This window comes from Mauremys mutica, chromosome 11 (genome assembly GCF_020497125.1).
Source record: "Mauremys mutica isolate MM-2020 ecotype Southern chromosome 11, ASM2049712v1, whole genome shotgun sequence".
Lineage (NCBI taxonomy): Eukaryota > Metazoa > Chordata > Testudines > Geoemydidae > Mauremys > Mauremys mutica.
This window is the reverse complement of record NC_059082.1, coordinates 72,147,545-72,171,244: the sequence shown is the minus strand read 5'-3', so window position 1 is coordinate 72,171,244 and position 23,700 is coordinate 72,147,545. Positions and strand designations below refer to the sequence as shown.

Sequence of the window (23,700 nt, the reverse complement as noted above, 5' to 3'; positions counted from 1 at the left end):
ACTGGCAAGGTTACACGGAGTAGCAGCGGCAGATGAAACCAGGTGGGAGATAAATACTGCTCCCAGCTCTATTATCAACCATGTGGATTTCCACTTGGAAATCCAGACACACTGCAGGGGATGGTGCTGTGGGAAGCAACATCTCCCTTTTCCTCCAAGGCCTCTCACCCCAGAAATTGGCAGAGCTCCTGTGGAGGTTTAGCATCACAGGGCTGGGGGCAGGAGAGAGAGCTTTCAACCTGAGAGTCTATTCAACACAGGATACGGTTATTAGCTCCTCACCAGGAAACCCCCTCCAGTTATCATAATAATAATGCATATCTCCATGGATACATAGCTTTCTTGATAGTAATTCACCCATGAAAAGACAAGAAAAACAGTCAGGAGAAAGCTTTGATATATTTTCTGTTCTATCTTCTTTTATTTTTGTTTCAATCTCACCGAATAGGAATTCACTTCATGTTTTAGGCATCATTAGGAGCCTAAAGACTGTAGCAGCTTTTAAGAAATTGGCCACTTAAACCCGAGTTTCAGTGACGTTACTGGTGAGATGGAGTGAAGACGGCCCTGCATAAGAATGAGCAAGTCCCTTTTACAAAAACTAACAATGCAGTGAGCACAGGAGAATAACCCAAGAAGGTTCAAATTCTAATCCTAACTCTGTTAGGCTTACTGTGCAAATCACTTAACTCTCCATGCCTCAATTCTGGCACAACAGGGACCCTATTGCTGTATACAGATGGAGTTCCCATCCTCCTCCTCTTAAAGCATACACGCTCTGAGCCAGATGTTCAGCATAGCTAAGGTGAGTAGGTGAGGTGGCTCTAAGCTATCTTTCTGCTTCATCCAGCTCCTGCGGCCACGGAGGAGAGAAACTGTCTCCAACACAATTTAGGCTGCTCTATGCTACACTGGCTGCAGCAGTCCAACAGGGATTGTTGCATCGGTAGAGGATTGGGCTATGTATAAAGCATGCCAGTCCCATCTCTCTCCACACCATATGCAGTGAGAGCTGGGGTGCAGAACTGGCTACACCATGTTTACTCTTCCCACAGATTTCTCTGCAGCAGCGAAGTGACCCATCCCAGGGCTAAGGATTGAGCCCCACTCTGATAGGCCAAATGCATCCCCTTTCTGGGGACTGGCTTTGCTGGTACCTGAAATGACAACCCAGCAGAATCCTTCTCCCCAACCCTAGCTGATTTGAGTGTTTTCCTTCCAGCAATCTCCTCCCCATCCCACACCCTGGTTTCCTGGGCGTCACAGAAATGCTCTAACCCTTTTTAATTCCTAGTTGGAGATAAGTGAGTCCATCTGACAGTAAAAATCAAAACTATTTCCACCGCAGCTCCGTGCAGGGATCAAGCACTTGATAATTGATGCCACTGCTTAGGCGCTTGGAAGATGAAAGAATAGAATGCGAAATACATTTTTTTCCTTGTTCTTTTTTGTGGGTAACTTGGTATCAATTGGGAAATTCATAGCATCCTTACAGAAATGCCAGATGTTCAGCCAAGACCACCTTGTCCTGAATATTCAAGTCCGCTGAGTTAATACAACTCTGCCTGGACCAGCTCACTCAATGAAAACTGCTTCTGAAGCTCCAGGCTCTTGCATAGGGTGAATCCTGGGGTGAGTTTCTTCAAGGCTAAAATGAAACTTTAAGTAGAAATGTAGTAAATCATAAAAGGTGTTTCCTTGGGTTCACACTTAATACAAACTACTTTTCCTCACAGAAAATTTTATATATATATTAATTAGTGACAGACCCAGACCAGTGGGATACAGGAGTCTGGTAGAGGGCAAATATACAGGTCACTGGATGAGCAGTTTTCTGTTCCCTGAGTGATCAGAGCAGGGGCTGCACTAGACTAATCAGGAACCTGCTAGAACCAATTAAGGCAGACAGGCTGATTAGATCACCTGCAGCCAATCAAGGCAGGCTAATCAGGGCACCTGGGTTTAAAAAGGAGCTCACTCCAGTCAGGCGAGGAGGAGCCAGAGGAGAGGAAGTGCGTGTGAGGAGCTGGGAGCAAGAGGTGCAAGGAGCTGAGAGGGAGACGTGTGCTGCTGGAGGACTGAGGAGTACAAGCATTATCAGACACCAGGAGGAAGGTCCTGTGGTGAGGATAAAGAAGGTGTTTGGAGGAGGCCATGGGGAAGTAGCCCAGGGAGTTGTAGCTGTCATGCAGCTGTTACAGGAGGCACTATAGACAGCTGCAACCCACAGGGCCCTGGGCTGGAACCCAGAGTAGAGGGCGGGCCTGGGTTCCCCCCAAACCTCCCAACTCCTGATCAGACACAGGAGGAGTTGATCCAGACTGTGGGGAGGATCACTGAGGTGAGCAAATCTGCCAATAAGCGCAGGACCTACCAAGATAAAGGAGGAACTTTGTCACAATAATGTGTGTGTGTGCGCGTGTGTGTACACATACACACACACACTTACATATATACGTGTGTGTGTATAAAATACACAGCAGCAGCGGTCTACACAAATGTGAGATGGCTTTGTAGTGGAAGATTGAACACAGCTAACTATCACCTTGATCCTATAAGCTGGATCAGTATTGGCAACTGCTATAACAACATAGGGCCCGGTCTTAGACTACACTTCCCAGTCCAAGAGGCCAGTCTGTCTGGGGATCTCCAAGAGCGCAGACCAGACAAGGGGGCTTGCCACCCAAGCAGCAGCCGTACTCTGCAGTATCTCCAGCAGTGATTGCATTCTCCTTGTAGCAGAGAATGGCCCAGGGATCCAGATAATCACAGATGCACCAACCCATAGAGCAGAGCTAGACAGCACACAGGAATTGTGGACACTGCTTTCCATCTTCCCTTCCTCACTTTTTGCACAGGGGAGACATGCCTCTTCAGCTTGTCTGGGGTCCTTTACGACTACAGGACAGAGAAAAGGATTTGGGGCTCAATCCAATGTCCACTGAAGTGAATGGGAGCCTTTCCACTGACTTAAAAGTGCTTTGGATTACACCCCAAAATCCTTATTGTCTGCCACCATCACTTACGCACAAGGACCAAATTGTCCTCTGAAACAAGAGGGAGTGCATTCCACCAGTGCGTCTAGCACCCAACAAAAAGTAAAAAAAGCACAATTTCACCGACTGGTGGTGTCTGTACATCAAGGCCAGTTTCTAAGTCAAAAACTGTGAAGTCAATATGATGGGAGTCAAAATACTGAGTTTTTCAATCCAGTCTGAAGGACTCGGACCGGACCGACACAGAATTGCACCAGGGTTTTCATGGGGTTTTAGAGTGTGTTTTTAATTGTGATGTAGTTAAACCAGCGTATTCCTCTGCATGGACACTCTTTATTCTGCCTAAACATGGCTTGTACCACTTTTCCTTGACAACGTAATATACAAGCCAGGGTTCAACAGATTTAATAGTGTCCTAGTTTGCATGAGTTTAGGCCAATTTAAAACATGATTTTAGTCAAACCACACTGCAACTTTTGTGTGAAGATAAGTCCTTACAAATCATGGCTAGAGATAGCTTTGGATACAAACAAACTAGTACGACATGATGAGGCATTTATCTAGCAATAGCAATGGACAGAGAAAGATTGAAGGAGATTGATAGGGGAGATGAAAATGACGACATAAGCGCTGCATTAAATTTAGTGAACAGCTTTGCGATGCTACACATAAATGGGATTTTTTTTTATTACCATCTCCACTCTGGTGTCTTTTGATGTTGAACAACATATTGTATTAAGGCGAAAAACACTCTATTTCGTTCCCAAATTAGTATTCTTAGAACCCTGGAATACATAATAAATTCACTCTCACATTGGCTTGACCATGTTGCTTAGTTAATTTAACACAGTTTATCTTGCAGTTCACGCTGAGAAAAATGTAATTAAATGTTTGCTTGTTTATATTCCAGTTTTCTAATGTCAAACTGCTGTTTTGTGAATGTGTAAGTGTAAAGTGCCATTACTTGTGTATTTCACCTAGCATATTGTGGTAGCCTTCAGAAAGTATAAAGGAATAATGATCATATTATATAATAAAAATAATATATAATGTGGAGATATTTATGCTTTGTATTTTGACAGTTGTAGTGTGGCCAGTTCTCATGATTTTATTTTGAACATTTGGTGTTTTTATCAAAGTGCCAGCTCTTGGAGTCATGTGAATATGAAAACTTTAGCTCTCATTCTTAAAGAGAAGAAAATAAACCTACAGCCCTCACAGTTATGGAGATAAGCTTTAAAAGTATGACCAGCATGCAAAAATGTATCTTAAAAATCTTTTAAGTCAATCTCAAATTTGTGGGGGCCTGATTCGTGATTTTTGAATGTTTGACCTTGCAACACTGTGCACATTTACAATATAAACAAACCGAAAAATCAGGGTCCTACTTCAAGGGAATACTGTAGAGGTTCAGTTTGACGACAGCCAACAGTTGATATTTTTTAGAATCTGGTGGACACAAACCTGGAGATCAAAATACCTCTTTGGTATTTTCATCTAACTGGATCAAAACTAACTTGGGTACGTCTACATGTGCTGCAATCACAAACCCCAGCTGCAGTGTAGACATACCCCTTACTTCCAATTGTAGACATGTCCACGTCACTAAAGCCAGCCACCATCAATGCCATCAGTTGGCAGCTGAGAAGATAAGGACCAGAATCGGCATAGAGACTGAACTGTCCTTTGGCCTTTCGAAGTGATTTGACCAGTTCAGAGGTAAGGCACTTTGGCAAAGGGGGAGTTTGCACCATCCCTACCTGTGCTGTGTGGTGGTGGACTTAATTCTCTTTCAGTCTGGCACTTTTCACAACCCCTACACAAAGGAGACAAAAGAGAGGGGAGACAGGGGAAAAAATACCTTTTTAAAATTATCTGATCACTGAAAACTCTGGGGGAAAGCATAGCAATAGCAAATGTTTATGCACAGTATGTTGCACTATGCATCTGAACACTGTTTACTCTTGTGCTCTGTCTGATGGCTCGGCAACAGAAATTAACTATCAAACGCTATTTTTCAGAGCTGTACCAACATCACAGATAATGGTGTGCAAACAAAGGAGTGAGCACAGAAAGCTACTTTCATTTCCAGCTCAGTTAGAAACATGAGGGAAACTGACAAATGAACAAAGTACGGTGGGAGAGAGATTTTATTTTTTGGGGTCCCTAAAAGCAGAGCTGGAGAGATCTTTTAAACACACACTATAATGTTGTACAGAATAGGGTCTTTTAAGTACGTAAAAGGAACACTTTATGTGTACACTTCTCCCTAGTGGACATTCCCATTGAAAATTTGCAGATGGTTCCTGCTATTTAAGGTTGGCGGCTCAGTTTTGGAACTGAGCAAAAGGTCTAATTGTCTGCTGGTCCCTAGGATTCTTAAAACACAGCAGCAGAACCCAACAGAAACTAGTAGAAACTCACTGAAAAATTCTTATGGCATTTTTGAAAGATCCATTACCCTCAAAAGGAAATATGTTTCATAACATATGCCCACCTGCACTATAATAATAAACCGAATTACAATCTCATATCATTGCACAATAGTAATACTGGATATATTGCCTTTCCTTCTGAAGGCCCCAAAAACCAGCTTCAGCTTATTACAAATTTTTCCACAGTTCCAAAGCCAACCGAAGCCATTAACATCACTGAATGAAGCTCATGTTTCACAGTGTACACGGTCCTTCACCTTTTCAGGTTATCGGAATATTGTATCAGAGATGCCCCAAACTTAGGTAGTCGCGGAGACGGTGATACAAAAACTCGTAATACTAAAACAAGGGTTAGATTAAAAGACAACAAAATTAAAATTGATCAAAGGAAGTACTTTTACCCAAAACATAATTAACTTGTGGAACGCATCACCCCAAGATATCACCGAGGCCAAGAATATAGAGGGTTCCATTTAAAAGGTTATATATCTCTGGATTATGAGGACAGCCATAATCACATTTGGTAGGAAAGTTGTTTTTGCTTTGTTTTTTCCCCAATAAGCACTCATGCTTTAGGGCATAGACCACCGCCTAACTGATGATGCCGGAAAGAAACTTCTATGGGTACGTTAATTCCATAATTATCCTGTTTGGTTTCTTGCTCCTTCCTCTGAAGCATCTAATATTGGCCACTATCAGGGGCAGGAAGAAGAAGATGGACAATTGCTTTGATCTGGCAAACAATTCCTATGTTTATATAGCTTTCAACGCATCTAGTTATTTTCACTTCTCTTCCCTGGACATCTTTCTACCACATGGATGCTCATTCTTTTTTAATTTTCTCCTTTATAATGTTAAAAAGTTTTCGTTCCCACCCCCTACTCCCTAAGGAAGCATCAAACACACAGAAAATGTTTCCAGAATAAGATTCTATGTGGCTACTCAGTTTGGGGGGTTATGTATTGTATTTAATAATTATAGTGTAGAAAGCTTCTGGGATTAACTGTCCCATTTTCAATCACTCTGTGGGATAGAAATAAATAGCAAGAACTATTGTTAGTGTGCAGCAATGTATAGGGTTCTGAAGAGAGATATCTCCTCCTATTAAACTGAGTTACAGCAGAATGTTTACCTGAAAATGAATGGTGTGGAATATTTTTTGCCATAATGATCCCTGGACTTATTTAAAGCATAATCCTCTGCAACATCAATAACTGATCTATGCTCCAAAGCCTCTTTGTGCAGTGACCTTATTTCTTTCTAGTCAACACAATCAACGTAATGTTTCTTTTATATGTGAGAATTATTGGGGATAATAATCAGTAGTTACAGCTTTTTAGTCCAGTGGTTCTCCTACAAGCCCTTTTGTAAGGGAATAATGCTCTTTTGGCCCCATCTCCCTGACCTACCACTGCTTGGGTCTCCCAATATCTTATTCTGCAGACCACCACTGACTTAGTTGCAAGACACCTCTTTTTAAAGCAATATCCAACACTTTCCAGAGCAATTAGAGCAGACACTAAGCAGTCTATGTAGTAAGAGGAGGCCCTAAGATATAAACCTTGGTATCAGAGGCCTGGTATTAGGCCTGAGGCCTAAACTAAAGTAGTGGTCAAGACTTTGCTAACATAAAGCAAAGTTAAGCTGTGAGCCAGAGGCAGGCCCTGCTCACAGAAGCAAGGAAAGGGCTGATGCTGCAAGAAGATACGTACCTAAAAGGTACTGAACACTAGATATCAGAACATTCACATACTTGCACATTCCACACAGATAAAGAACAGGCTGGCCCATCCCAATGACAGGGGCAAAAGGGTAATATGATGGATAGAGTTGTTTTGATCGAACCAACATGTACAAGGTGAGAGGCGGCACCTTAATACGTAGAGGGGTTGTACCGTGCTACGTAGAAAGGTTGCACCTCAATACGTCAGGTGTGATGTGTAACTTGTTTGTATCTGTGTATAACAATGCATCCTTGGGGCGGTGTCTTTGTCCAGCCTAGGGGGCAGTGGAAAGTCCCGCCACTGACTGAGCTGAGTCCATTGCCAAGAGGCACTTTCTCGTAGTATGCCCTGAGTTAGGCTAAGAAACCTACAGGGAACTGCCATTGTGTCCGAGGTCGCAATAAACCTAGTCGACGTGACTTTGCATCTTACTGGACTCTGTGGTTATTGGGGGTTCTCGTCGGGTCTGCTGTGTCAGCTATCTGCGCAGAGCTGGGGCAGCACACAGAGGGAACACACGCACGCAGCCGAGTGATATCAACATTGGAGAGAGCAGAGCACCACACCGGTAGCACTCTGACAACAGTCTAGATTAGGCTGAAATGCTACAGTGCCTGCTAGAACCTGGAACCCTGGGATGGAGAGCATACGGCAAGAGTGGAGCAGCCAGGTGAGGACCTTTTCTGTACTCAGAATTGGCCCCGACAACACAAAGCTCTTCCTAGCCCTTTCTTGCCTTCCACGCTCCAGGGAGCCAATCTCCAAAATGCCAGCCTCTTTGGCTGGCCCGTTGAGTCTCTTCTTAGTGCCAGCAAAGCTTTGCCAGAGTGATATCACAGTATAAAAGCCATTACGCTGAGACCTCATCACATTTGAACCTGCCAAGTTCAAAACCACAGTGTTCAGTACGCTGGATAGATTTGCTTCCTAGCCCCAAACCTTGCACCCACTGTAGACTAAGAGATAAATTCAACATTCATTCACATCTGTGAAACTCCACTGATTGTGAGTGAGCGACTGGAGAAATCTGGTTATATAGCAACTTTACACCCAAGATTAGGCAACTGGTAATAGGCTTCCAGGGTATTTGATTCATCGTAGGGACCATCTGATCTTAATTAGAATTCAATCTGTTTACGCTACATATTGAGCAGTTTACCTCCTTTTCTCATTTTGACATATGTGGCATATGGCTCAAGTCTGCTCGGTATACCGGTAGGAGCTCTCCTAGGTGAAATATTATGTTTACAACTCTGTGACACAATAAGTCTAAATTACTTACATGATCAACCACTGAACACTGAAAAAGCTTCATGCTTGTTTTCAGGCGCACGTTGGTTATTTTATCAATTGTTCATTATCATTTTCCCACCTGGAAAAATGCCGGCAAACATTTGCATCCCATCGTTTGAAGATGGAGCTGGTAGAGATTTCCACAGCTCTCATTTCTAGGTCACAACTGCATTGAAAGGAGCTTGATGTTAATTTAAGTTTTGGAAGTGGTTGGATGCCATTAGTGATAACAAATGGTCTACGTGATGTGGACATTTCTCCCTGGAGACCATCAAACTCATTTCCCACAGGCTGAGGAGCCCACAGCTGAACATAATGTTGGTTACTCATGTGAGTAAATACTACCTGATAGGAGTACAGGCTGCAGAATCTCTCAACACACATAGACACTACGGATGAGAATATTCTACATTAAGGTGTCTGTGACCAGGAGAAGCATCATCTTGGAAAGGGTTAGGGATATATAAGGAAACAGAAGCTGGACCCAAAGTGAGAGAGGAAGGGTGTGTCCTCTTCATACCCTCTCCTCCTCCGCTGTCAGTGGAATTGCTTTGTTTACATTAGTTATGTATTTGTGTTCGAACAATAAATGGTACCCTGAGACAAATGCCTTAAAAGTTTTGGGCATGACATTTGCTTCTCTTCCTGGGCTGGTGAAAAAGCGTATCAGCTAAAAGCCTCTTTTTTGCATTTCGGTCGTGATGGTTTGCACGGAAAGGAATTGCTGTCTCTGGGCTCTGAGGTGAGATTTGAAAGGAGAACACAGGTTTGTCTTCACTGCAAAAAAAAAAAAAAGTGTGTTCTTAACTCGGGTTAAACCAGCAGTGAAGACAAGGCTTTTAACTTGGGTTAGCAGGTTGAGTACAAGCTGATACGTGGCACTGAACTTGAGCTAACAGCCTGAGTTAAAAGGCAAGTTGCCATCTCTTCATGGCTATTTTAAGCCGAGTTAAGAACATGCTGCCCCTCTCACCCACCAGTGGAGACGCCAGCTAAGTGGCACACTGGGTTGGGAAGAGAATTTGATGGTGAAGAGAACGTACAGAAGAAAGATAATAATTCTGATCACTTTTACCCCCATGCTTTTTGCACATCCTCGCAAGGGGCACGTGTGTGAATAATCATCAGAGAAATCTGGCTACATAAATTGCATGATCCCACCATGAAATGCACCCTCAGGCAATCAGACACCTTGCAAAAGCAAGGGCAATGCCTAATCAGAACAACAAATAGGATTTCTATTGAGCACAGAACTGGTATGAAAGGGCTAATCTCTCTGTTCAAACAAATAAACTCAAACACTTCCAAGAAGCCTGCTGCTGCTGGGCTGCAGCATGGCAAGGATTTCAAGTTAAATCATTGCATAATACATTGGTAATGAGTTTCTCAGCAATCATTATGTCTCTGTCAGATGGTAATAAAATGGAGTATTTGTCTCTGTTCTTGGTTCGCTTGGAGAATATGCAGATATGCCAGTCCTCATTATATCTTGATAGAAACAAAACCCATTAGCACAGGTGCTGTAGATTTTAATGAAGGAGACACGTAGAAACTAATCCAGGTCAGTTATAATGAAATGGTTGCACCTAGCTGAAACTGATAAAAATCTAATTATGTCCATATCAATCGACTGTTTCATAGATGCACAGTGTTGATCTATTCATTGTAGGAATACATAATGGGTTTTGCCTAAACGACTCTCTATAACTGGTAGGTAAGGAATGATGAGCATGAGGTGGGGGCTGCATTTCAAGTGGATGTCAACTGAATGGAAGAATTTTTCTTCGGAAAAAAATGGTTAGTTTTTAAACGGCACTTTTTAGTAAGATCAAACATAAAATGTGGCCTAGAACAAGACAAATTTACTCTTCTGATATGATGTAATGAGGGGAGATTTCAGCTCTGTCCAGGGCATAGACTTCTAAAGATGAGAATCATCACTGAAATCCTGGGTGTCTGTAATACAACTAAGGCCAGTTCAAGAAAACTGGGAGCCCCCTGCACAGCCACTCTTACTTAGTCTTGTCTGTAACGTGAACCAGCCCTCCCCCACTTCCCCAAACTGCTCTGCCGTGCCACATGGGGCGAGAAGATGGAGCTTGTCCAGACCAGTGTGCGTTTGGTGGAAGATGCTCAGCTGGAGATATAATGGAGGGAGGTTAGCTGTTAAAGAGGAGGAGGGGAATTAGATGACATATCCCAGCCAGACTAGGATAGAGACAGGGGCATCTTGACAGGGCATCCCACCCCTGCACAAAGCAGCTCACACTGCACACAATGTGGCACTAGAGCACGGGTGTAAATATCACACCAGAATTTCAACCCAGCCCTGATATACAGCGCACCGGGAACATGAGGCTCGTCTGTCTGTATCTTTGGCAGCATTGTCTGAACTGGCGCTGTAAGCAGCTCAGGCCTCGCCTGCTGCCCCACTGAAGAGAATCAGACTGACAGGATAAATCCTCCCAGGCCCAGCCAAAGCTCCCTGCTCAAGAAGAGGTGTGAAAATCTCCCAGACGTTACCTTCCCCTGGCCGGAGTCAGATTGCGTCCTGGAGTTAGAAAGGGGAAAGGCTCATTCTCTTCTTTGAGATACCCCCTCAAAGGAAATACAACTGCTGCCATGAGGGGTCCGCAATGCTCAGAAAGGAGTCCATTGTGCTCTGCTCGACTGGCCCAAACTCCCATTAACTTCCAGGGATGCTTAGAACGTATGTGGAATGGGTGTTCAGGCCCAAAACAGCCAACGCGCAGAGGCAATCGCATGAGTTTACACACAAACCTACATCCTGATCTTGCAAGCTCATACATGCAGGCAACCTCCCGGGCTTCGTGCAGCCCTTTTGAAGACGATGGGATTAAACATGTGAGTAACTGTTGTGCTGGACTGGGACTACAGAGTGCGAGACACAAATAATAGTGTGGCACCATGCCTCTGACAATAGCCAGTAGCAGACGGTTCAAAGGACCTCCCTCCAATTACCCAGGTTTCATTTATGTATTTCCTTCACTTGCTTTACCTTCAGGCTAATTTATTTCAGCCTTTTGTCTCCTGTTCTTTTGCCTGTTATGCTTCACTGAGCGGCTGATCACCCTCTCACATCTTACAGAAATATTTGACTCCAACCATTTAGCCTAATATTGTACGCTCAGTACTGAATGGCCCCCTGATTTATTTCTGCTATTTGTGTACCACTTAAACATTCTCTTTTCTTTCGGTGCCACCACTGGGGAGAGTGCTAAGCAGGCTCTCTGGTCTCTCCAGACACACTATGCATTAGCTCCCCAAAGGTAAACGAAAGGCAAGAACACTGCAATCCGGCTTACATCGTTTTTTGAAAAAGAGTTGTTTAAAACTCAAAGCAGCATTGAATAATATGATTGTTGGAACAACTTCCACTTAAGGGAATTTACCAAACCGTGACTTACTGGGCCATTTTTCGAAGTGAGTGCAAACCGTGGTTTCCGGGAAGCAATCTCACATGTTCATGTATTGTGATTTTTTTCGTCTCTTTCACATCAGAATACTGCAGGCACGTTTGCAGAAAACCCATCACTATGTACCAGAATCTTCCTCCTCCGTTCACTCGGAGAGGCAGGGGCATACACACCTTGCACATTTACTCTATGGGTACGTCTACACCGCAATAGAAAACCTGCGGCACTAGTCTCAGGGCCCTGATCAGCTGACGCGGGCTCAGGCTGTGGGGATAAAAATAGCAATGTAGATGTTTGGGCTCGGGCTGGATCCTGGACTCTGAGACCCTCCCTCTGCAGAGTCTCAGAGCCCGGCTTCCAGCCTGAGCCTGAACATCTACACTGCAATCTTATAGCCCCTCAGCCCAAGCCCCTTGAGCCCAAGCCAGCTGACTCGGGCCAGCCACGGCCAGGCTTTGGGTCATTTATTGCAGTGTAGACATATCCCAAGCCTCATTTCACTCATAGAGGACTTGTCCAAGGCTACATTGTGACTCAGCAGCAGAGCTGGGATTAGAAGCTTGCATTCCTTGATACCCAGCATTATGCTCTGTCTAGTGGATAGTTCAAGAGATTGTATAATAAAGAGCTGCAGAGTTCTAAGCCTATCTCTGACACTGACTCATTGTGTAGCCTTGGACACATCATTTAAGATCCATGTGCCTTAGGGGGGAGGAATAGCTCAGTGGTTTGAGCATTCGCCTGCTAAACCCAGGGTTGTGAGTTCAATCCTTGTGGGGGCCACTTAGGGATCTGGGACCAAAATCAGTACTTGGTCCTGCTAGTGAAGGCAGGGGGCTGGACTTGATGACCTTTCAAGGTCCCTTTCAGTTCTAGGAGATAATTAATAATTGGAGATATACTCATGTGCCTCAAACTCCTCAAGTGTAAAATGGAGATAATACATATCACAGGGTCATTGTGCAGGTCTTTGAACTAAATCCAAATCAATAAATACATTTCAATCAGCCATCGTATGTTCTCCGGGCAGCTAAAAAAACAAGTTGTCAAGGCATGAAAATCATCAAATATATGAAAAATGCCTCTCTCACCTTTGAAATATTGATGCTTATTCATCACTGTCATCGCAATCATAACAGCTGCCCCATAGCTAACCATCATCTTCCCATATAGGTTAAATCCCCAGTCTGCCACCAAAACTTAAAAAAAAAAAAGAAGGGTGTAATGTTTTCTACCAATTGAATAAGTAACCTGGTTTCCCCAGCATTTATCACAATTCAATCACATGAAAAAAACCTGTGTCAAGAAGCTATGTGCTATGGCAGAGAAAGCTATAGGTGATTATAAAAAATGTGAAGTTGCATTTATTTCCTGCATCAGTTTAGTGTGTCCACATCTTCAACAAATGAGAGGTAATCTGTGCCTGGGCTTCTGGCTATTATGATGGTTTTGCACTTTAAGATCAAATCTGGGACTGGGTGTGTCACGCACTGAGATTAGATTAAGTCATTCTGCATCACCTGACAGCCTTAGTAGCATGGGTACTATATTGGAAAGCTTGGCTGAATGCTGATAAATAAACCAATTATAGATTTCAACAATCAGGAAATAGCCTTACAGTTTTATTCAACATCTTATTTTTCCCCCCAGTGCAGCCAACCTGTGTATAAATTATGAAAGGCTCTTGTCTTTTTTATTATTATTTATTAAAAAGAGGCTATTTAGAAGTTATCAACAATCCATAGAAAGGCATTCAGCAATGTAATTGCTTGGAATCTTTTCTGCCTTTCTGGTGTGACATTTCTCACCTTGAAAGGGACATTTGCATCTAGAGGTGAAAACAATTTCAAAACTCAATGCTGAGAACACCTGGAATTGCTATTGCTCATCTTTACCAGGCACTGATAGTTTTTTAAAACTCCTGAATACTGAGATAGCTCTGTAATTTCCTAAGGGAGACAACTATAGTGAGAGAGCATTGTTTTCCCATGATAGCAGTTCAACTCATCAGTCCATAGGCTTCTACCCATATCCACAGACAAGTGTGATTGATAGAATGGAGTGTGGCAAATCCAGCTTAAAGTATTCAATTTGAACCAAAATGTACTGTCCTTTTCTTTTTTTAAAATGGCAAACATATCCCCTGGTGATTTTTGAGAAAAATGCATCCTTGCATAATTATTTCTATTGCAACAGTACCAAGGAGCAGCCATCATGGACCAGGGCCCCGACTTGTGCTCATTGCTGTACAAGCACAGTACAAAAGACAAAAAACAACAGGAGTTCTTGTGGCACCTCAGAGACTAACAAATTTATTTGAGCATAAGCTTTCGTGGTCCCTTCACCCAAGAGCTTATGATCTACCATTAGAATATAATTTTTAGATTACATGAGAAATAATGCAAAATAAAATGAGAATGAAATATATATACACACACAAACAAAATAAAGTCTATCGATACATAATTGACATGAATTTCAATTATTGTTCAGGAAAAAAAATTGGTGGAAAGAATGCCCATAACCCCAAGTTTAAAAAAATCATTGCAGGCAACTGGGATAGACTGGGACACAACAGGGGATGTCAAGGATGGAGTAAGCAAGGAAATTGTTCCTGGAGGGATGCAGGTGTTGACATTGATACAAATCACAAATTATTCCTTGGGAGTCTCCAAGGAGTTTTGCCGGGAATTAGTGGAGTTGTTCAGGGCAAAGTTCTTTCAAATCCAGCAGATGCAAAGATGGGCACCAGAAATATTCTGAAAAGGAACAGCAGGATCTAATGACCAGGCAAGGAAGTGGATTTTGGATATGTGACGTGTTTTTCTTTGGTCAGGAGAAGATGCTGTTCAGATGGGGTGGTAATCACTTGAGCCTACGGGGAACTCAATCTGGATTCAGACATGGTCAGGAAAAATGGCTGGGGAATCTCAAAGTCCAGGGTTTGGATTTGCAAAACTATGATGAAATTCAAATGCAGCAGCAGGCAACTGACCTTTTTGGAGGATCCAGTGACTGGACTGCTGCAGATCGAAAATGGCTGTGATGCTTCAGAAACTCACTCTGGGGTAATAGTGTGAAAGCTTGAGGGAGGAGCAAGAGTTTTGAAGGAGCCAAACTGCAGACATAAAACAGAGGAAAAAATCAAAAGAGAATTCAGAAATGTGAACTACACCCAACATTTCCTAAATCCTACCAATATTTGCTCAGCTGATAGTCAAAGGCTTTCCCACTTGGGTCTCAATTTAGTTATAACTATGAATTTAACTAGATTATTATATCCACTTTGCTTGTATTCTCCTCCACTTTTAAACCTTCACTCAAATCCCCAGAGTTTTTCACAGGATCACTCAGGTATACCATCTACCATCATGGGGCTCTGTCTTGGCTAGGAACTCCAGATACTACTACCTTACAAATCATTAGTAACATTTGGGATTGACTCTATTGTCACAAGCTACTCCCTTCTCCATAGTTTTATATAGAAAGTAAACTGCCCCAATGCCCATTCTACATGCTTGCTGCTTCATATGTTCCCTACACTCAGTGTGTTGTAGGCCATGGGTAACTGAGATCTCTTGCTCTTCGAACAAACCTTTTAAGTTTCTGTCACTCTATCCTCACTCAAACGTTTCTTTGGATAAGTATCTCTAATCTACCGTAAATTCATATGATCAATATAATCCCTTTTCTATCTTTAACACCACTGTGGTTTTGCTCATCTGTAGTCACTGCAGATTTAAGTTACCATGTAGTGTTTCATTGGGAACTCCAGCATGTACTACTGCCCACCAAGATCTGCTTTAGATTCCCAGAAGAACAACCACAGTTATAAATAAAAAACAGCCAGCACCTTGATTGATCCAGTGTTTGACAAGAGCAGCCGTTAGTAAAATTGTGCAACTGTCTTAACAGCTACCAACAGGTTTTTCTGTTTAGGGGGCTCATTGCCTCCTGGAGAATGTGATGCTTCTTTGGAGCCAAACCTGAATTCTGGGTCTCTCCATTTAGGCAATGGAAACAAAGAAGAACCTGAAAAACATCTGCATGAATAGAATTGTAGCCTTCAAGCCTGACGAAGGAGAATATAGAGACCAAGTTAAAGAGTACGGTGTCAGGAAAGACTCTATCCTCCATCATCAATAACAAGACAGTGGATGTGGAGGTCACTCATACTCAATGGATCAGGGATTAAAGTTGAAAGACAACAAACCAAATCTAGCCATGGTGCGAGCCCACTAACTTCAGTAGGATTACTCCAGGGATGAGTCTGCCCAAGCAGATAAAGATGATGCATTTTTAAGGACAATTTTGTTAGTCTTTTCCCCATTTTTCCTGCATAAAATAATAGAAAAAATATTTCCCTCAGCTGCTGTAATCAAAGTAATTGGGTTTCCCATCAAAACCATGTTTTATTTACTGAGTGTGTATTTGTGGATTAAAGGATTTAACAGTCTCTCAGTGCTTTGTCCGGTATATTGTGCCACAGCATAATATTTAGCAGGCCTTAATCTGCATATCATTGACACAGTATATGGATCTGCTATTTTTTCTGCATGACGTGGTGTTTGTGTGTGATGTGTACAGAGTCAAAGTAATACATTCAAGATCCCATCTTTTTTCCCTCCATTGAATTGAATTCTGCAACCAGTTTTGCTGACATTCAGTGTGTCCCATGACCACAATTTCCTTCTTTCTTTCCAAGGAGGAGAATGGAAAGCCTCTGCCATTTGCCTGTAACTGCACATGTCCGTTGTAGTAGAATTTAGGTGAGATCAGGGCATGGGGTGGGGAAAGCCTGTTCCCAGCAATAGCCAAGTAGCATAGGGATTAAATCAGGGGTTACATTGTATACCAACTCGTGTTGAAATCAACTTTCCAGAGAGCATTCGTTTTCCCCTTTAAAACAAACAGTCTATGGGGCTAATTGTGACCAAGTCCAAACTACAGTGTGGTCCAGCCACCCATGTAGAACTGTTATATGGAACTGCTGACATGCCCTCAGAGGACTGAGTGGACACAGTCTGCTTACAGCCATGTTCTCACACAGCTATGAGGAGACAGAACGCCACTGTAACAAATTCACAGGTGTCTCTGTTTAGGCCTGTGGACACAGACTGAGAACTAGCAGTTGACACCTCCAAGTCCGACAGAAAGGAAGGAAGGAGAGAAGGAAGGAAAGAAAACATCCTGTTGTCCTTAGTGTCTCTCTTAATTTTTGACCATCTCTGCTATAGTTAAGGACCTACAGTACCTCCATTACAAATGGTACGCAAAAGGTCAGGTTCTTTACAAATATCTCAGGGGAAAAGAACAACCTAGGGGTGGGAAAAGCCAGTGCTTAATTTGTAATGAAAGAGGTGCCGGGGCTCACGATTTTTTTTTTTTTTTTTTTTACTTTCACAACTGACATGACAAGCCCAGAGGTGCCGGGGCTACGAACTGCCATTAAAGGTGCCAGGGCTCTACCCAGGCAAGCCCTGGCACAAATTAAGCCCTGGGGAAAGTTCATTAATAGATGAGGGGGATGAAATTAATGACAACTCAAAAATGACTGAAATGCTAAACTGTTCTGAAGTGTGTCTGGAATCAGAATCTGATTGCAGCCTGAACTGAATTGAACCTGCAAGACTATCCCAGGGATAGTATAACTATATGGCATGGCTCAAAAATGGCAACACTTAGTTCTGGAATGCAGACCAGATAGACTACAGTTCCCAGCTGGCTATGGCTCCTTGTGATATGACCTCTCATTGCTGCAGTCCACTCTGTACTAACGGTAAAGGCAGCTGGGATCTACCATATTTTATGCTATCAAAGTTCAGACCTCATTCTCCTGGCAATGTGGACACTCAGTTGGGCAAAGTTTCTGCATCCCTGCTATAAGGTTCAGGGCAGCGTTTCCTAAATGCTATAATACTGAGCTGCCATTCTACCTTTCAGGAGAATGGAACCAAGCACATTAACGATGTGATACAATCATCTTATTTTATACGACTTCTAAATCCTATCTGCCACACCACCACTCCCCTATGTGTCCTTGGGGGCATGCCCCACACTTTGGAAAACATTCATATAGATCTCCCTAATATGAGCCTCCCTCTCCATCCCTACATGCTTTGATAAGCAATGAAATAGTTCACAATGTTGACATTTAAAGTATGACCTGAATTAGCACCTAGTTGGAATGCACAAGGCAAGTCTCACTTCAGAGCTATTATTTCAGGCTGTCTGCAAATTCAGGCAGATATCGCTGCACCAGTTACACTCAGGTCATATTCTGAAAGGTTTCAGCTGTCTCTCCGCCCCCGAGATGGAGCTCAATTGAGAGGTCTGTCCCTGCCCCTTCTTTCCCCCCTGGTTAGCTCTTTGGGCCCAGCTACGGGTGCACCCTGCACTTTGGGAAATGTTGATACACAAAAATATTCTGCTATACCAGTTTGTGTTATTGCCTAATGAACATGAGTGAGGCAAAAATAAAATTAACAAATGTCCCTGGCCCTCTGTTTTACTTGTCATTTCATATTATAATGTTGTTTGGCAGGGGCCTGCGTGGGTTTGTTTCTGTTGTTGTTTAGGATTATGATGCCTTTAAGGTTTATTTCATATCTTCGTCTTCTGCTCTTTTGTGATTAAATGCATAAAAGCAGACAGAATAATAATTACGTAATTTATGTTCATATGCTTCCTCCCACTGCCATGCTGCTTCTCGACTGAAATTGTATTTGATTCATGAACACCCACCTACTAAAGATTGGGGAACAGATATTGCAAATCTTGATGAGAGATCACAAAATTATGTTTTAGCTACACCACTGATGTCAGGTCCATTTGCAAACTTTTATTGCCGATTTATTCACTCCTGCTTTATAATCTAGTGCACTGACTGTTAGTATTTATCCTTGCTATTTCGCAATAATATTTTAAAGGCATGTACAGAGGTGAACTGTGCCACTCTAAATATGTGGTTCCTGTCCAGTGATTCAGGAAAAATATGGAGATAATTGTTATCTAAATCCTACAGGTGTGCTGGCATGGATGTACTAGGAAAGATTTGGGTGCAAAAACAATTAACTCAGGGTGGTGGTTCTTTGTTGAGAAAATTCTGCCACCTTAACCCACCTAAAGACATAAAATGGAAAGAATTATAGTGACTATACCAGGGATAGCACTTTTCCCATGTATTTGTGTGGTTCCTTTCCCACAATGGCTGACACAGTAGTGCGTAGAGGCATCATTTGAGATTGGGTCCCCATTGCGCTGGGCACCGTACATAATATAGTACGAGAGTCCCTGCCTGGAAGAGCTTATCGGTTAAAAAGACAAGACAATGGATGGGAGGGGAAAGAGAAGCACAGCGGAGATGTGACTTGCCCCAGGTCATAAGCAGACAAGTAGAAGAACCAAGAATAGAACTCAGGTCTCCAGCGCCTCAAGCACGTGCCCTGGCCACTGGACCTCACTGCCTCTCGCATACCAAAATTCATGGGGAATTCATTTACAATTCACTTAGTTCCATTCCTAATTAATTGACTTGCCATTTTCATGCCACCTTCTAAGTAGGGCTCCGGTTAATCTAAATTCAGCATTAGCAAATGGAAATGCAAGGGCTGAGAGCTGACAGAGTTGCAGTGTTCTTCAGCGAATGCAATGTTCTCCTTCGCTTAAATATCATTTAAAAGTGACTGTAGTGATGTGACAACTCACCAGCGCGGCGCCTCCTGCTGGTTATCCTGGGAATTAGCTCTTGTCCAGCCCGGAGCGCCCTCTGCAGGCCGGGGTCCTGCCTGCCTTAGGGCCCCCCCTGTCCCTCCCAGACCCCGGTGCCCCTTTTCCTTTGGGTTCTGCCCCCAGCAGTAATCCACAGTCTGTCTCCCCCCACCCAGGGGAACCCCCAACCCGCTATCCCCACCTTGCCACAGTGGCTACTGCCAGTCATCATCTAGCCCCCGCTCACTGGGGCAAACTGCAGTCTATAAAAGGCCACTCATCGTTGGCAAGGGAGGGTCGGACCAGCTGCCTCTGCAACCCTAGTACCTGTTTTGGCCTTTTAGCAAGGCCTGCAGCCTGGGGATTTACCAGGCTGGAGCTCCCCTGCCCTGCTCCGTTCCCTGTACCCTGAGCTTCCAGGCAGCCAGGTCCTTCTCTCTCCAGAGCAAGAGAGACACTGACTCAGCTCCTGGCTCACAGCCCTTTTATAGGGCCAGCTGTGGCCTGATTGGGGCATGGCCCCAGCTGTGGCTGCTTCCCCAATCAGCCCAGCCTTTTTTTCAGGAGCAGGGCAATGGCCCCGCCACAGTGACAAATTAAGGATAACCTCACTTCAAATAGATGGGTTGATGCTTTGTCTCACTGCAATCCAGAACGAAGGGTTATGACATTCACTGATGAGATATGCGAATGGCTCCTAGCAAAATACTGTAATTTATGGTTCTCTCTTACTTTACAAACAGCAGGTCTGAAAATTGGTGTGCACCTTCGGCTCCATCGTGCTGTGATGAATACAAAGGGTTACAGGAACAGACACTTCGTAACCCAGCAGTAAGACTGAGCAATCATCTAAAAATGATTTTCTTCACATGAGCATCTATTAATGCATTTCTGTGATAAAATGTACAGTTAATAAATTGGCTCTCACACTTAAAACTGATCCCCTTCTACAGCTATGAAAGAGAGAGCATGTTTCACTGATCCACAAGTGTATTGAACGGAAAAGGAAAATCTTAAAAGCTGCCATTTTTGGTAAAATGCACAATCAGCGTTAACGCTGAGATTTCTCTCTGGGCTGAATCTCCTTAGACAATCTGACAAACAGAGTTTTGTGTCTGTGAGAGCAGTGACGTTTCATCCTAATGATTTCATTCAATGTGGAGATAAGAATTGCAATGAGTCAGGTAGCATAAGTGTCACCTGCCAAACTGGCCTGAATGAAAACAGCTACATGAAACTAAACTGGATTTTTTTTGATATTCTTCCCTGGATGAATGATGTGCTGTCTTGAAAGCTGAATATTAAATGTATGAGTTTATTTTGCTAGACCCACAGCACCAGGAATAACAAATATTTTGTCTAACATGATTAATTAAAGAAGCACTTTTGAGCATCCTTTAAGCGACAAACTAGTCAGCTCTTTTCTCCAAGCTTACTGTTAAACTGTTTGTGAAGGAATGAGTGGCTCAGAGGGCTTCAGTCTTTTACTGCAAGGTTACTGGTTCAAATCCAGACAGGCCACGTCTTCACTGCAGAGTTACCTCAAGCTAGCTACACGCGTGTTAACTCCTCTCGGGGTAACCTACCTCAAGTGAGAGCAGCCCACCTGCAAAATAAGACTCAGTCTGCACAGGATGGTGGGGTTAGCATCTGACAAAGGTGTGTTCACCTGAGCTTTACCCTAAACCCCCTCTCAGGCTTTACCCTAAACCTGCTCGAGTTACAAGCACCACCACACTTGAGGACAGGGTTTGCGTATGTGGACAGGACTCAAGTTAGGGGCAACACTCAAGTAATAACTCGAGTTAACTCTTCTGTGAAAGAAACCCTGAGGGAATGTCTTCACTGCAGTTCTTACCTGGGTTTTAGCACTACGATCCACACAGAAAAGCCTCTGACTGGGATTTGGAGATGCTTTAAGCCTTGGCTAGCTTACATGGTTGGGGGTATTGTTTAGAGCCTGGACTCCACTTTAATTCGGGCTGTAACCCACCTACTTTGCAGTGAGAATGCAGGAAAAAAAATCACTGAAGTGCTGGTAGCCCTCCAATGCCCTTCCCCTGAAGGGCCAGACGTGTTCTTTCATTGACATAAATAATAGGGTGGGAAATCGTAGAGCATCTCAGCACAAACCACCACGGAATATGCCCCCAGAGAGACACGGACGAGTGCAGAAAGAGCGAGGCCACATCTCTTCATCTGCAGTGAGCACTCCCCCCAGAAAGATTGCTCTTAATGACAAGAACTGTCAGTGTCCACCCTAGAAGGCTAAAAGACTAAAAACAACAGTGATGTATCTCCAGAGCAAGAGCAACAGAGCGAGCTGAACTATTAAGACTAGTAAGACTGTAGTGCCTTTCACCTGAGGATCTCAAAGCATTTTACAGTGTCACAACACCATGTTAGCTAACTAACACCTCTATTTACAGATGGGGAAATCCGATGGGATTAAATCACTTACCACAAATCAAAGAAAATCCACAGATAGAGCCAGAGATAGAATCCAGGAGTTCTGACTGCCTGTCCTTTGCCTGAACCACTTGAAGGCAGACAATTCTCTCTCCACTCCTGCTTGAGCTGAGAAAATGAAACAATGTAACATTCATTATACAAGATATTTTAAAGAATTATCTTTAAAGTAATACACCCACACAATTTACATCATTTTAATGCAGCATCCATCATTTTCAACCCCGTCTTTATGTGATAATGGCTATGCTTATTACCGTAAGCAGGGGGAAGTTATTATTATATACACTGACAGAGGCTTACCACACTCATGACACAGCCGGACCTCAATTAAAAGCTCTATGCAGCTGTGTATTGCTGCATACGATGCTCGAGCACATGTCTAACCCATTCCAAAGTGGCTTTTTGAACTGCTACTGATCAGAACTCTTGCTGAATAAGCGGATTTAATTCTTTAATGCCAATGTCTCAAAAATAACAACACTGGGGAATGGATGGAGGCAATAATTAATGCGTTCACATCAAGAGAAACGAAGAGCCTGCAGAGGTCTCTGTCCTTTCCAGATAACAGACTGAGAGGCCTTCCTTAATATAATGTGTGAAGTAATGGCTCACTGTGGCTGGAATGAGGGTTAGCCATGATTGATTGATCAAGGTGGAATTCTGATAACAGTTTGGTGACTCTGGATAAAACTCATATCTTTAAAAACGTTTTTTAAAAAACAGCAGCCAGTGAGTGAGGCCTGGCCATTAGAACTCACCAATTCTAAAAGCCACAGCTAATGTCACCTCTAAAAAATTATATCTATATGTCCACATCACATTTAAGAACACAGAAATCAGATGGTTGGAAAAAAGAGGCTGAGTTTGCTATGACATCTGATTTCCTAATGCTGGATTTAATAGAGATATCCCGCTGATACTGATTAAGAAGCAAGTTATGTATTTGCACAAAGTGCTAAAGATGTTCACATTGTTGAACACGACAAGAAATAGAGTCTCTGCCCAGAGGTGCTTATAAAGCCAAACGACTACATTGCAGGAATACAGGACGGGACACATACACTAGTGATCGCTTCCAGCTTGGATATGCAGCAGCAGAGCAGTTGTTTAACAGGGCCTGACAACACTGCACAGCTCTTAAGAACAAGAATTGAAGATGATACCAAATGAAACAGTAGAATTTAGCATGGCAGAATGTAATGATGCAACTGGAATTTAACCGTGACCACTACTCTTGCGAACGGTATGATGAGATGGATACAAAGTCAGGAAAAAGTTTTACATCTAATTCAAAAAATGGAATTTCCAGCAGCACACTTTACTGTAATCACATCTCTCAGTTACAGTGCATGTAGACATACTCCAGCTAGCTTTGATCAACCTTGCCCACTAAAAGTAGTGGTGAAGCCATGGCCTGAGTACAAGACCCTAGGTATGTATTCAGGAGGGTAGCCTATGTTGCCCTGCCTATTTTTAGGAAGCTAGTTCAATCAAAGCTAGATTGCAGTATGTGTAGACATCCCCAATTACACCTCCTAACTGCAGTGCTGACGTACCCTCGGAGGGAAGAGTGACACCTACTGAATAACCAATGTTACTCTCTGCAGCACCCACATTTCCCTTGGTGAACTTC

The 23,700-nt window shown here is 43.1% G+C and overlaps 1 long non-coding RNA gene across 1 annotated transcript; it reads right to left on the bottom strand.

Annotated features, from left to right (window-relative positions):
• Nucleotides 1-1,475: 1,475 nt before the first annotated feature.
• LOC123344739 lies at nt 1,476-15,004 on the bottom strand. The gene is made up of 4 exons (XR_006572642.1): nt 14,881-15,004; nt 12,977-13,084; nt 4,757-4,812; nt 1,476-1,659 (listed from the first exon to the last, which is right to left on the bottom strand). It is a non-coding gene; the product is annotated as an uncharacterized LOC123344739 (long non-coding RNA).
• Between the last annotated feature and the right edge of the window lie 8,696 nt (nt 15,005-23,700).